Raw genomic sequence first — 16,077 nt, forward strand, 5'->3', positions numbered from 1 at the left:
CCTTTTAAGTTTTTTATTTTTGTTGTTACTGGTGTTTTGAATATAGTCTACTCTTATGTTATTTGAGTGATTTGTCTTAGTTTGTTGCGTGATTTAATGACTTTTTTTTTGGTTTTTATGCTGCGGGCTTGTATTTTTATCTAATTTAATATTTTGTTTCTTTTTCTTGATATACATCAGACTTTTCAAAAACAAAAATAAGTAAGAAAGTTTTAACTCAAAATTGTGATTTCATAAAATGTAAACTTGCATATTTATAAGCAAATTCTACCTACAATACGTTAAATGTTTTCTTATTTGTAACACCACGTTAAAATATCGATTAGAAAATTAATTACTATTTAATAAATAATTAGTCAATTAAATATATTAAATAATTATTTGAAATCGATTAAATATATTAAGTAATTATTCGAGTATTTTTTTGTTGTTCGCGCATCTCATCGCGTAACAAGTTTATCGCATAACAACTTTTACGTCTAAGAATTAAACCAAACAATTAAGTAATTAAATTAAATTAAATTAAAAAAATAAATATGTGTTGAGCCACATGTTTGGCCAGTTGAGTGGAGGGATTGGAGGAGTTCATGAAACTCCTTCCTAAATGCCCAAATTAAGGAACATAAATGCAAATTAAAGCCCTTTAATTTAGGCTTTAAAGGGGTCAAAGAAGCATTTAAATTACCTCAAAAAAAAATCAGAAAAATTCTTCACATTTGTTCATTTTTCGGCTAAGAATAGCAAAAGAAAGAAAAAATAACGAGGAAAAATCCTTGAGTAATTTTGGGGTTCATTTATTCTAAATTCAATCCTTAATTCTTTTACAAGATTTAATTTGTCAAAAGAATTTTTTTTATAACCATTATTTTTAATTTGTATAGTTTTTCCATGACTTGTAATTCTTTAACAAAATTAAATTTGTTAGAATAATTATGTCTTGTTCTAAAGTTTCTTATGATTTATAATTCTTTAACAAAATTTAATTTGTTGGAAGAATTATGTTCATATATTCATTTTATACATAGTTTCTTATGATTAATAATTCTTTAACAAAATTCAATTTGTTAGAAGAATTATGCTTGTATTTTTTATTTATATAGTTTCATAAATTTATACTCCATAAATAAAATTTCAATTTGTTAGGAGGGGTTTTTTAGTTATGTTTTATTGTATATAGTTTTTTTCATGAGTTCATAATCCTTTAAAAAAAGTTAATGTGTTAGAAGGATTGTGTTCATGCATGCTAATTGATTAAGTTTGAATCTTAATTCTTTAACAAAATCTTAATTTGTTAGAAGAATTATGTGAGTATATTTGTTTATAACAATTTATGATTCTTTAGTAAAATTTTATTTTTTAACAAGATCATGTTCATGGTTTTAAAATTTTATGCATAAAGGAAAAAACACACACACACACACATATATATATATATATATATATATATATATATATATAATTAACTCAAAAACTTTTTTTCCGATCTCCGTATATAATAGCATAGGTATGTATCTAGTTAAATAAATAAATAAATAAATAAGTATTACCATAACACCTAAGATTTACATATTTAATAATCAAAATTGAAGAAATGTAGAGACAGCAAGGTGTTTTTGATTCATTTATTGGAGTATTTGTTTTCCCTTGGATGAATCAAAAGCCTTTCAATAGCCTAAATTTTTTCATTTTTAAGTCTTAAATATTGGTGGACAATATTTACTGAAAAGTTTTGGAATTAGCAACTCCTGTAATTTTGTTTTGGAAGAGAAAGTGATGGTGATTCGTATGCTTCACTATCTCAAACTAACTGCTTTTTCCCTGAACTCAGATATTAGTTGTGCTTTTCGAGAATCAAATTAGTATGTGAAGGAATTTGAGCCCGTTAAACTGGAATTAGATAATGTGTTTATCTTCCTATCATCATGCTAATTGCTAAATAATTGAAGTATTACAACATAAGTGTAACCGCCTCGAATTATAAAGGCAAACACTAACTGGATTTTAGTATTAATCAAGCGGAAACTTACTTTTGTCAACACAATTAAGGGGTTACTTAAAAATCCAACCAATATCCAAGTAAAAATACTTGAACCAAACCAAAGCAATATAAAGGAAGTCTTAACTGTCCAAAATATAGGAAAATTACAACCAAATCAAAATAAGTCTAAAGTTCAAATTACATCCTTAAAATAATCTAAATCTAAACAACTAAACTAATGGTTTCCAAATACAGTAAAGAGATCTAAACAAAAAGGAGTCATACTCCAACTCGGGTTCATCTTCCGCTCGTATATCCATTTTCCGTCGAGGTACCATAGTGGTTTACTCTAAAAACAAAACCATTGGAAAAACATACAAAACATAGTATCAGCAAAAAGGCCGAGTATAAACACACTAGTGTCCGTCAAACAAGTTATTAAAACCTTTTTTATTTGAGTAAATTTATTTTAAAATATGCTTTTTCATTTGATAAATCATATTATCATTCAAACTCAGTTCAATGGCTCTATAGTCATTTCAAATTCTCATTTTTCATCATAAATCATAAGATCTCAATGGATCCAAAATCAATTTCAAACTCATATCATAAGTTTATATGGGTACTCTATGAGTCATCCTGTGAATCGTTTGGTAGTCGGTCTACCGTCCGCGACACGTCCGGCAAGTGTAACACGATGGTATTGTGAACAATACGCGCTCAGCATTAGTGAGTTGTTTAATCATGTGCACAACATTTGTTGTGGCATATGTACCCGTCATTTAGGCTACAATATTTTTGTATATAATATAAATCTTGTAATTTCAATAGCATTTGAAAGTCAAAAATATTAACTTTTTCCATATGATAAACATCTTTAATTTGCAATATAGCAAAACATACTTTATTTGCGACTTAGCAAAATCAAATCATAATATTTCCCATATGGGTAAAACATGCTTAGCATAATCATATCATCAAACATAACCTTTGTATTATATTGGGGCATCACTAGTATGTATGGAAATGCATTGTAACAAAAAGTAATTAAAGTTCAGTACGATTTTTGAAGGACACCACTAAAATGTTTCGTATCAATCCTTCTTAAAGTAAATATAACTTAAAAGGGTTTTGATTTCAAAACAACTAGAATATGATTCATAAGTCTATAAAATCATTATGACAGAAGATTTCATAAAACACTATTTTCTTAAATACGAGATAGTTTTGCCGGTAATAAAAATCGATAATTGATTTACAAAATAAATATTAATTCTCTAACAAGGCCCAAATTAATCAAGTCACTATAATACCTTATTTAAAATGAATTTAAGGTTGTCCCATCAGATTTTAATTGGTTATGCGAATTTATAACAATCTTAAGTAAAATTTATAACCCATCTAAGTTAAACTTATTTTATACTATGAGGCAGTAGGTTATTAATATAATTATAAATTTTTGATATAGGTCTATTTTTACCCAAATTTAATTAACAATATTACACCTTTTAATAAATAAACATTTTCTATTAATTTGATAAATTAGTAAATAATTAATAATTTATTTTATAAAATTATACCAAAGTTTCAAAAGTCATATAACATGTTTATTAGGCCATTTAAACTTATAAAAGTCATGTATGATGTTTTATTATTTTGTATAGATATTTTATCGATAAATAGAATAAAATAGGTTTAAAATTATTTGAGTCCGAATAAAATATTATAAAAACTTATATGATGTTCCAGAAGCTATATTAAGGGGTATAAAATTTTAAATAACCATTAATAATCATGTTGGGTATTTTTAATAATTAATATCGTTATTTAACCAATAGAATAAAATTTATTTAAGTTCATATATGGTCACGAAAATCCATATAAATTTTTGAACATGTATCTACTGTTTATATAAGTGTCTCATAAAAGTTTAATGTCCAAAAGACGTCATTTAGTATTTATTTTATATTTTACCGTTTTCAAACTTACCAATTATTAATAACTGAGTAAAAATTATTAAGATCTTTAAATGTCAGCGAAACCTTTCCAAACTTTTAAAAATTTTACCTACTGTCCACATGAGTATGTGATAAAAATTTCAAGTCCATATGTCTTTGTTTGGTAATTATTTTATATTTCACCAGTTTACAATTTACCGTTAAACAATTTAACGATTATTCGAAAATCATGAAAAAATTCCAAACTAAATATATTCTGGCCAAATCTTATTGCAGACATTATAATATGTTTTCATTAATTATTTTTGATGATGAAGAGTTTATCTAATACCATGTTTTATAATAAGAGTATTTAACACCTTAAAATCTATTAAAATATCAATTTAATGAATAATTTCAACAAAAAGTATTCAAGAGATTTTCTTAACATATAGCTACTGGAAATTTCTTTTAAAAATGAATTTCAAATATTTTCAAAGTTCATACAATCATTTCCACCACAATAACTTTCACAAAGTAGTGTTAAACATGCCTTCAAACATACAACAATTTATAGAATCAACATGCATGATGCCCACAATAATAATACAAATAATAAAATTATTCCATACTCAAAATTATCATTTTGACATTATTTTTCAAGATTTAAGAACTTCACTTTGTGAATTTTATTTTAAAAACAAGTTTATACACAACCTTTCTCAACTTGTTCTTAAATCCTTTAAAAATCATCACATGTGACATACCTCGACTCAAAGCCTATATAATAATTCCGTAAGCTTCCACGTAAGCTCCTACGCGTTCTTAGAAGTGATTCTAAATTCGGGTCCTTGCCCTTCAAGTCTCAACTCCAACTCTTCAACTAAACATATTGCATTCATCTAAAAATCAATAATAATTTTGGATTTCTAACATGCACTTAATTTTCCCTAGTTAGAGTTATTAGACTAATACTTGTGATGATTTTGACATATTTGGAGTATACTTATTACGTTGAGCAATATACTTAATTAAGTCCCATAATTTTACTTAAATCCTTAAAGTAAGAAAATTTATAAGTTTTCGGAAATACATTTTCTTAGTTTCCAACTTTTATAGATTTATACAAGTGATGATTTTTCCTCTTTTTAGTCATAAAATATATCTTTATAACATACTTGATTTATGAGAAAGATTTCATACAAAAATCATTTATATATGTACTTGTTCTAGTATAAGTTGTAAAAACAAAGTGATATGGATGAAGTATAATAAAATGAATAATGTTTTTATGAAGTTTTTAAGTTCATAAACTTCATATAAATAATCTTTTTGTAAGTGGTTTTGTAAGGAAATGAAAGTATTTTTGTTGGAGGTAATTAGAGGTGGCCTTGTATGTGTTTATATGAATACCTTGAGGAGTATATGATGATTTTATAAATCTAGACAGCAGCTATTATGCTCTAAAATGGGTGTTTTTCAAGTGGTATTAGTGAGATTTTGAAGTAGAAAACATGTAGGACTTGTAGAGGTATTTGAGGGAAGTTGTTTGAATGAGTTTGTGAGTGTATCAAGTGACAATTTATGAATGAAATGAAGATGATGGAGGGGCTGATTTTCTACAGAAAAAATTATATTCTTTGACCCTTGTATTTGGTCTTTGCATGCATGTAATGATGCCTAACATTAACTAGGACAAGAGGGGGTCTTGGGTAGAACATTTAGCTTATGTGTGTAAGTGAATAAAGAGCATGCAATGGACGAGAATGGGGTATCTATAGCTGGTTGGTTTTAGTTGTTCGGAGGTGATCTTTGTCTCCAAATTGATCTATTATAGTGTAAGAAAGGTTTATCTAAGATAGTTTAAGGTTTGGTTAAAAATTGTTATACATGTAACAAGTTATGTAACACGTACTTCATGTTTAAAAATCACTTGTATATGTTTATGAAATATTTAATTTATTCTCAACATGGGTAAATAAATTTTTCGGATAAGTATTATAATTATCCCGAAACGTTATGGGTAGTTGCTCAACTTTAAGTTTTACATCCAAAGTTTACGTTACTTGTTACACCTATAACTACGTTACGAGTTGACAAGTTTTTAATCATCGTAGAAAATTTTCAAATTACTACCATCACTAATTAAATTTTAATTATTAATGAACAAATATATATATATATATAAAGAAAAATTAGGTGCTAAAAATGACTAATGAAATCTCATTAATAATACGACTGTTTCAACAAGTCCTACATATGAAAAATGCATTAACAAATAACTATTTAATTCAAATCAGTCATTCCTTGCAAAAGAGAACAGGATGGGCTTTCCAAACCTCTAACAGAAACAAAGGATTTGTGCACTGATGAAGATGCATCAGCAGTGCTTCTGCTGATACAAATGTTATAGCTAAAATCTAACTCTTCTTCATCAGCCTTCAAATGAGGTAGTTATGAAATCGAGACAACTCCTTCACGCATTTGTACTACCTTTCCCATCATTGGTCTCTGAGTAGGTTCCTTTTGGATGCACAAAAAGCTTACTAGAATGCCTCTCATGGCTTCCTCCCATTCAAACTCTCCACTAAGCCTTGTGTCGCCTATATTCATTGCATTGCCTTTTTCAACCTCTTCATAAGCCCAATGGGAGAACTTTTTGTTGTTTGTGTCTTGTGAAATTTCAAAGTTCCTCTTCCCACTAACAATCTCTAGTAAAACCATTCCAAAACTGTAGACATCGCATTTGATGTTATAGGAAAATTTGCAAGCCACTCCCGCCCTAAGTACCCTCGTGTTCCTCTTAAAGAGGTTAAGTTCCGTAGTTTATGATCTTTCTGGCTTATAAGCTTTGCTAAGCCAAAGTCTGAAACTTTTGCGTTGAGATTACTATCTAACAGGATGTTTTCGAGTTTAATGTCACAGTGAACGATACAATCACGACATTCTTCATGAAGGTATGTGATCCCTCTTGCGGTACCAACTGCAATGTTGAATCTTTGTTCCCAATTCAATTGACATGACTCCGTAAAGAGGAATACGTCAAGGGAGCCATTTTTCATGAACTCGTAAACTAAAAGTCTATGACGGCCTTCAGAGCAAAAACCGATTAACCGCACCAAGTTTAAGTGGTGAGTGCTACTTATAGTAGCAACCTCAATCCTAAATTGTTTTTCTTCCTGTTCAATGCCCTCAAGTTGCTTCATTGCAACCATTTTATTAGAAATACTTCCTTTATAAACAGCACCAAATCCCCAGCTCCAAGCTTCTCCTTGAACCCTTTTGTTGCCCATTTAAGATCTTTATAAGAAAATTGCATTGGTGTTCCAGATGCATTCTCGAGGAGTGCATACTGCGGGGAAAACTCTCCGAACTTGGATTATTCCTACAACAAGTGCACCAAAGTACCCCTATTAATATAAGTAGACAAACCAATGTACCCAAAGAAGCAAGAACACCTATAATCTAAGAGTGATGATTTGAGTTACTGTCATCTAATCCTGGCACTACAGGATACAGGTTTGGCTCAATCGGACTACAAACCTTTACAAACGAAATGTTAAAATAATCTAGAAAAATTTAGGATTTTAATTAAACATAAAAAAATATCTAAACTAAAGAATTAAAAAAAATAAAAATATCTAAGATAATATAATAGAAGTTCCTAGAATAGTAATTAAAAAATTAATTTATCTAAGATATTTTAGTAAACTTGTAACTAAACTCATCACTATAAATACCCATTGTAATCAAGTTTTGAAAAATGAATAAAAAATATCCATTCTACATATTCACTCATCTACCTCTCCAAATAAATCAATTCACTATTTTTCTATCTAAATTATCCTACATTTGGTATTAGAGCTAATTAAAACCAAGACCTCCAAACAACTTAAACACATTAACCGATACATGAAACAGTCGTATTATTAGGAGATTTCATTAGTCGTTTTTAGCGCCTAATTTTTCTTATATATTTGTTCTTTACTAATTATAATTTAATTAGTGATGGTAGTAATTTGAAAATTCTCTACAATGATTAGAAACTTGTTAATTCGTAACGCGATTATGAATCGTAACAAGTAACGTAAACTTTGGAGGTAAAGCTTAAAGTTGAGCAACTACCCATAACAGTTCGAAAAAAAAATTTAATTATTACCCAAGCATATTATATAACCATGATGGGAGTAAATTAAATATTTCTCACATATACAAGTGATTTTTAAACATGAAGTACAAGTTACATAACTTGTTACATGTACAACAATTTTTACCCAAATTTTAAACTATCTTAGATAAACCTTTCTTATACCATAATAGACCAAATTGAGGACAAAAAGCACTCCAAATCAGCCCCAAACAACAGCTAATATGGCTGTCCCAAATCCCCTTAGTAGCTCCTTGTTCACTTACACACTCAAGCCAATCATACTACCTAAAAACCCTTTTGTTCTACCCAAAGCTTGTGCATCATTACAAGCATGCAAGAGGCAAATATTTGAAGCAAAAACACTCCATTTTCTGAGTAATTATTCATCCATAAACCCCAACACATTGCTCCCAAGTTCATCCATGAACAAACACTAGAATCCTTCAAACTTTCAATAACTAGAACACCTTCTTTTCTCATCAAATCTCCTTCAAAAACCCATCTAAAACTTCTGAAAATTTATGTTTATAAACTCAAATCTCCCATAAAAATAATCTTCATCTTAAGAGCATTCCATAGACACCAAACTTGAAGAAATCCACCAAGTATAGAGTAAGTTATGTTCATTTCCTTATTCCACTAGTTTTTGTTAAAACTTGTTCATGTAACACATTTTTTTACATGAATATTTCTATAAACTAAGATCACTATAAAATGAGTATTTTATCTCTAAACTAAGAAAATCATCACTTATAAATCTATAAAAATAGGCCATAATAGAAAGTAAGAAGATGTATTTCCACAAACATATAAATTTTATTACTTAAAGGATTCAAGTAAAATTATGGGACTTAACTAAGTGTGTTGCTCAACATAATAAATATACTCCAAATATGTTAAAATCATCACAAGTATTAGTCTAACAACTCTAACTAGGAAAAGTTAAGTGCATGTTAGAAATCCAAAATTATTATTAATTTTTGGATGAATGCAATATGTTTAGTTGAAGAGTTGGAGTTGAGACTTGAAGGGCAAGGACCCGAAGTTAGAACCAGTTCTAAAAACGCGTAGGAGCTTACGTGGGAGCTTACGGAATAATTATATAGGCTTGGAGTCGAGGTATGTCACATGGGGTGATTTTTAAAGGATTTAAGAACAAGTTGGGAAAGTTTGTGTATAAACTTTTTTTTAAAAAAAAAAAAATTTCCAAAGAGAAGTTCTTAAATCTTGAAAAATGATGTCAAAATGATAAATTTGAGTATGGAATAATTTATTACATGTATTATTATTGTGGGCATCATGCATGTTGATTTTATAAATTATTGTATGTTTAAAGGCATGTTTAACACTACTTTGTGAAAGTTATTGTGATGGAAATGATTATATGAATTTGAAAATATTTGAAATTCATTTTAAAAGAAATTTCCAGTAGCTATATGTTAAGAAAATTTCTTGGATACTTTTTGTTGAGATTATTCGTTAAATTGATATTTTAATGGATTTTAAGGTGTTAAATACTCTTATTATAAAACATGGTATTAGATGAACTCTTCATCATCAAAAATAACTAATAAAAACATATTATAATGTCTCAAACAAGATTTGGCCAGAATATATTTGGTTTGGAATTTTTTTTATTATTTTTGAATAATCGTTAAATTATTTAACGGTAAATTGTAAAATGGTAAAATATAAAATAATTACCAAACAAAGACATATGGACTTGAAATTTTTATCACATACTCATATGGGCAGTAGGTAAAATTGGTAAATGTTTGGGAAGGTTTCGTTGACATTTAAGGACCTTAATAATTTTTACTCGGTTATTAATAATCGGTAAGTTTGAAAACGGTAAAATATAAAATAAATACTAAATGACGTCTTCTAGACATGAAAATTTTATGAGATACTTATATAAACAGTAGATACATGTTCAAAAACTTATTTGGATTTTCGTGACCATATATGGACTTAAAAAAAAATTTATTCGGTTTATGGGTAAAATAACGATATTAATTATTAAAAATACCCCACATGATTTTTAATGGTTATTTAAAATTTTATACCCCTTAAAATAGCTTCTGGAATATCATATAATTTTTATAATATTTTATTCGGACTCAAATAATTTAAAACCTATTTTATTCTATTTATCGATAAAATGTCTACACAAAATAATAAAACATCATACATGAGTTTTATAAGTTCAAATAGCCTAATAAACATGTTATATGACTTCTGGAACTTTGGTATAATTTTATAAAATAAATTATTAATTATTTACTAATTTATCAAATTAATAGAAAATATTTATTTATTAAAAAGTGTAATATTGTTAATTAAATTTGGGTAAAAATAGACCTATACAAAAAATTTATAATTATATTAATAACCTACTGCCTCATAGTATAAATTAAGTTTAAATTAGATGGTTTATAAATTTTACGGATTTAACACACCATTTAAATAACGGTAAATACCCAAATTGTTGAAAATAATTGTAAGATCGTTATAAATTCGCATAACCAATTATAATCTGATGGGACAACCTTAAATTCATTTTAAATAAGGTATTATAATGACTTGATTAATTGGGCCTTGTTGGAGAATTAATATGTACTCTGTAAATCAATTATCGATTTTATTACCGGCAAAACTATCTCGTATTTAAGAAAATAGTGTTTAATGAAATCTTCTGTCGTAATGATTTTATAGACTTATGAATCATATTCTAGTTGTTTTGAATGAATTTCAAAACCTTTTTAAGTTATATTTACTTTAAGAAGGATTGAAATGAAACATTTTAGTGGTTTCCTTAAAAAAAATCGTATTGAACTTTAATTACTTTTTGTTATGATGCATTTCCATACATGCTATTGATGCCCCAATATAATACATAGGTTATGTTTAATGATATGATTATGCTAAGCATGTTTTACCCATGTGGGAAATATTATGAATTGATTTTGCTAAGTCGGAAATAAAGTATGTTTTGCTATGTGCAAATAAAAAATGTTTATCATATGGAAAAAGTTAATATTTTTGACTTTCAAATGCTATTAAAATTACAAGATATATATTATGAACAAAAAAATGTTTTAGCCTAAATGGCGGGTACATATGCCACAGAAAATGTTGTGTGCATGATTAAACGGCTCACCAATGCTGAGCGCGTATTGTTCACAATACCATTATGTTACACTTGTCGGACATGTCACGGACGGTAGACCGACTACCAAACGAGTCACAGGATGACTCACAGAGTACCCATGTAAACTTATGATATGAGTTTGAAATTGATTTGGATCTATTGAGATCTTATGATTTATGATGAAAAATAAGAATTTGAAATTACTATAGAGCCATTGAACTGGATTTGAATCATAATATGATTTATCAAATGAAAAAGCATATTTCAAAATGAATTTACTCAAAAAAAAAAAAAAGATTTTAATAACTTGTTTGACGGACACCAGTGTGTTTATACTCAGCCTTTTTGCTGATACTATGCTTTGTATATTTTTCCAATGGTTTTGTTTTTAGAGTAAACCCCTATGGCACCTCGACGGAGAATGGATATGCGAGCGGAAGTTGAACCCGAGTTGGAGTATGACTCCCCTTTTGTTTAGATCTCTTTATTGTATTTGAGAAACTATTAGTTTAGATTTAGACTAATTTAAGGATGTAATTTGGACTTTGGACTTATTTCGAATTGGTTGTAATTTTCCTATATTTTGGACAATTAAGACTTCCGTTATATTGCTTGGATATTGGTTTGACCTTTAAGTAACCCCTTAATTGTGTTGGCAAAAGTAAGCTTCCGCTTGATTAATACTAAATTCTAGTTAGTGTTTGCTTTCATAATTCGAGGCGGTTACACTACACTCCACAATAAAATAAACCTCTAACCACAAAATAAAAAATTACCTCAACCATTAATTACCTCGAAGTTAATTGGGTTCCCACATTTAAGGGAGAAAAATATGAACAATGGGCTATGCAAATGAGGTTAATATTTATCTCCCAAGATTTATGGGAATTAGTACAAGAAGGTTATGAGCAACCACCCAAAGGCGACACTAAAGAGTCATCTTGGGATGAAACAAAAATAAAAAAAAATATAAACAAAATAGGATAAGGGATAACTATCACCTATCCCTATTATATCGTAGAGTCGACGAGGCAATACTTACAACGATCATGCCAGCAAAAACAGCTACGGAGGCTTGGAGAATCCCGGAGATAAAATACAGAGGTTCCGAAAAGGTAGTTCTTTTTAAACTCCAATCACTATGGAAAGAATTTGATAATTTATTAATGGCAGAAAATAAAACAATACATTCATTTTTTGACCGAGTCACTTATATAGTCTATTAAATAAGATCAAATGACGGTAAAATAGAAGATGAAAATGTGATTCGAAAAATATTAAGGAGTCTCTCACAAAAATATAACATTATTGCCACGACAATAGAAGAGGCTAACAAGAAAAATTTATCTCAATTAAATATACCCGAACTAATGGGATTATTACTTGCACATAAAGATAGATTAAAAAGATTTAACGAATAACCACTAGAATAAGTTTTTCAAGCTAAATTAAAATTTTTCTAATGGTGAAAATAAAAATAGCTATTGTAAAAATTATGAAAAAGGACAAACATCAACTAATCATTGTAAGGGGAGAGGAAAATTTAAAAATCAAGGGAGTCGAGTAAATAATCAAACTGACCTTTATTGTAAATTATGTAAGAAAACTAACCACAATACTAATGATTGTCGGTATAAATGTCAGAGGTGTAAAAAAACATACTCACCTCGAAAAAGATTGTTGGTATCGACAAAAAGAAGAAACAAACTATTCCGAAAACAATAATTTCGGAAAACAAATATTTTACACTAGATTAAAATGCACAAGAAAAAGTAAGTGACATATGGTATATTGATAGTGGTTGTTCAAATCACATGGCTGGCAATAAAAATTATTTTGTCATTCTTGACGAAAATGTTAAAACACACATCACACTTGGCGACGGTAAAAAAGATGTCGCTGGAAAAGGGACAGTCGCCGTTAAAACAAAAAATGACTCATCAAATTTAATTCATGAAGTTTTTTATGTTCAAGAACTTGCACAAAATTTATTAAGTGTAGACCAATTAATTAAAAAAAAGGATATATGGTTAAATTTGAGAATAACAAATGTCAATTTTATGATAAAAATAAGGGTCAGATAATAACAACTGTCGAAATGACTCCCAACAATATATTCCCATAAAAAATGCCATTTAAAGAAAAATAGGCTTTAAGCTCAATAAATGATGAATCCACCTTATGGCATTTGATATTCGGGCATCTAAATTTTAAGAGTCTAAAACTATTAAAACAAAAAGAACTGGTAATTTGACTACCATCAATAAAAAATGAAAGATAAATTTGCGAAGGCTGTATATATGGCAAGATGCACAAATTGCCATTTCCTACCGCATCTTGGAGGGCCAAGGCTCTTCTAAAGCTTGTTCATGCAGATATTTGGGGTCCTACTAAGAATCCGTCTCTTAGTGGAAAAAGATATTTCTTTTGTTCGTAGATGACTACTCCCGTATGATGTGGGTATATTTCCTGGAGAAAAAATCAGAAGCTTTTTCCCACTTCATGCAATTCAAAGCCCTCATAGAAAATCAAAGTGGGCATTCTCTTAAGATTCTTAGAACGGATCGTGGCAGAGAATTTACAAGCAACGAATTCAATAGCTTCTGTAAGAAGCATGGAATAAAAAGAGAACTTATAGTAAGGTGTACACGTCAACAAAATGGTCTCTCAAAAAGGAAAAACCGCCCTATAGCAGAGATGACCAGCAGCATGATGCAGGGTAAACATCTACCCAAAAGATATTGGGCCGAAGCTGTTCACACGACAGTATATATCCTCAATAGATCCCCCCTCAAAAGCAGTTAAGGATTTAACACCATATGAAGCTTGGCATAAGAGAAAGCCAAGAGTAGAGCACATTAAAGTGTTCGGATGCGTAGCTTATGCCCACATCCTGAAGGAGAATCGGGAAAAGCTCGATGAGAAAGGAGAAAAATACATATTCATTGGATACATTCATGAAACAAAAGGATATCTCCTTTACAAGCCTGAATTTAAAGAATTAATCATCTCTAGAGAAGTAATTTTCGACGAAGCAGCCGAATGGACATGGAAAGAAAAAGAAATTGAAGCTCACAAAGGAGATACTCTCCCAAGAGATCCAAGTGAAGAAGACGGAGCAGACCAACCAACAAAACCATCATCTCCGAGTCCAAGCACACCTGGAAGTACAAGATCATCCCCAAGCTTAAGAAGCCAAACATCATGTTCAACTCCTCAACATCAAGAAGCTCGAAGATCAACATGAGATTGGCAACCGCCATCATGGCTACAAGATTACCATTGTGACCAAGCAATGATGGCTCTCTTCTCTAGTGAGCCACAAACATTTCAAGAAACAACATAAGAAACTTGTAGCAAAGGGATATGCACAACAACTAGGAATCGACTTCAATGAAACATATGCTCTAGTTGTTCGCATAGAGACAATCAGAACAGTCTTGGCATTATCAGCACAACATCAGCTACCAGTCTTTCAGCTCGATGTCAAAACAACATTTCTAAATAGAGAACTCGAAGAAGAAGTGTACGTCGAGCAACCACAGGGATACGTCATCAATGGCCAAGAAGACAAAGTATACCGCTCTGTATGGACTCAAACAAGCACCCCGAGCGTGGAATAGCAACATCGACTATTATCTTCTCCAGCATGGTTTCATCAAGACTCCGAGTGAACCTTCACTATACATCAAGACACAAGGTAACAACTTTCTCATTTTATGCCTGTACGTAGATGATCTAATCTATACAGGCACACATCCAACGATGGTCGAAGAATTTAAAAAGGCTATGATGAAGGGGTACGAGATGACAAACCTTGGTACAATGAAATAATTCTTTGGCATACAAATCAAGCAAAGCCTAGGAAGAATAGTTCTATCACAAAAGAAATATTCAGAAGAACTTCTCAAGAAATTCAACATGGGTGAATGTAAACCGCTGGCTACATCAATGGCAATTAATGAGAAGTTATCAAAGTACGATGGCAAACCAAAAGTCGACGGAGCAATGTATCGAAGCTTGGTCGGCTCTCGCATTTATCTCATACATACAAGGCCAGATATAGTCAACGCAGTCAACATCGTATCCAGGTTCATGAGTGAACCAAGCAAGGATCATCTAACAACAACAAAGAGAATTCTTAGATACATTAAGGGAATGAAAAGCTATGGGATCATGTACGAAACTGAATAAGATTTCAAGCTCACAAGATACACTGATAGCGACTGGGCTGGAAGCGTGGATGATAGAAAATGTACAAATGGGTGCGTATTTCAGGTTGAAAACAAGGTGGTCTCATGGTCATAAAAAAAAGAGGCGACATTAGCTTTATCATCAGCAGAAGCAGAGTACATTGCAACAACAAGTGCAACATGTGAAGCAGTCTAGCTCAGAAGGATATTAATTGATCTACAACATAAGCAAGAGACACCAACTACAATGTTTTGCGACAACATGTCAACAATAGCAATGACGAAGAATCCAGTGTTTCATAGCAGATCAAAACACATCGAGATACGACATCACTACATTCGTGAGTTAGTAGACAAGAAAGAGATCGAACTACAATTCTGCAAGACAGGGAAGCAGCTCGCAAACATTTTCACAAAATCCATATCAATTGATAGATTTATCGAGTTCAAAAGACAACTCAGAGTTCAAGATTTTTCAGATTAGGGGGAGTGTTAAAATAATCTAGAAAAATTTAGGATTTTAATTAAACATAAAAAATATCTAAACTAAAAAATTTAAAAATCTAAGATAATATAATAGAAGTTCCTAGAAAAAGTAATTAAAAAATAAAAATATCTAAGATATTTTAGTAAACTTGTAACTAAACTCATCATTATAAATATCCATT

At 29.9% G+C, this 16,077-nt stretch overlaps 1 pseudogene; it reads right to left on the reverse strand.

Moving 5' to 3' along the window:
- Nucleotides 1-6,369: 6,369 nt before the first annotated feature.
- LOC130802537 (G-type lectin S-receptor-like serine/threonine-protein kinase At1g34300) overlaps nucleotides 6,370-16,077 on the reverse strand; it is a 10,698-nt pseudogene continuing 990 nt past the window's right edge.

This window comes from Amaranthus tricolor, chromosome 16, assembly GCF_026212465.1.
Source record: "Amaranthus tricolor cultivar Red isolate AtriRed21 chromosome 16, ASM2621246v1, whole genome shotgun sequence".
NCBI classification, from domain to species: domain Eukaryota; kingdom Viridiplantae; phylum Streptophyta; class Magnoliopsida; order Caryophyllales; family Amaranthaceae; genus Amaranthus; species Amaranthus tricolor.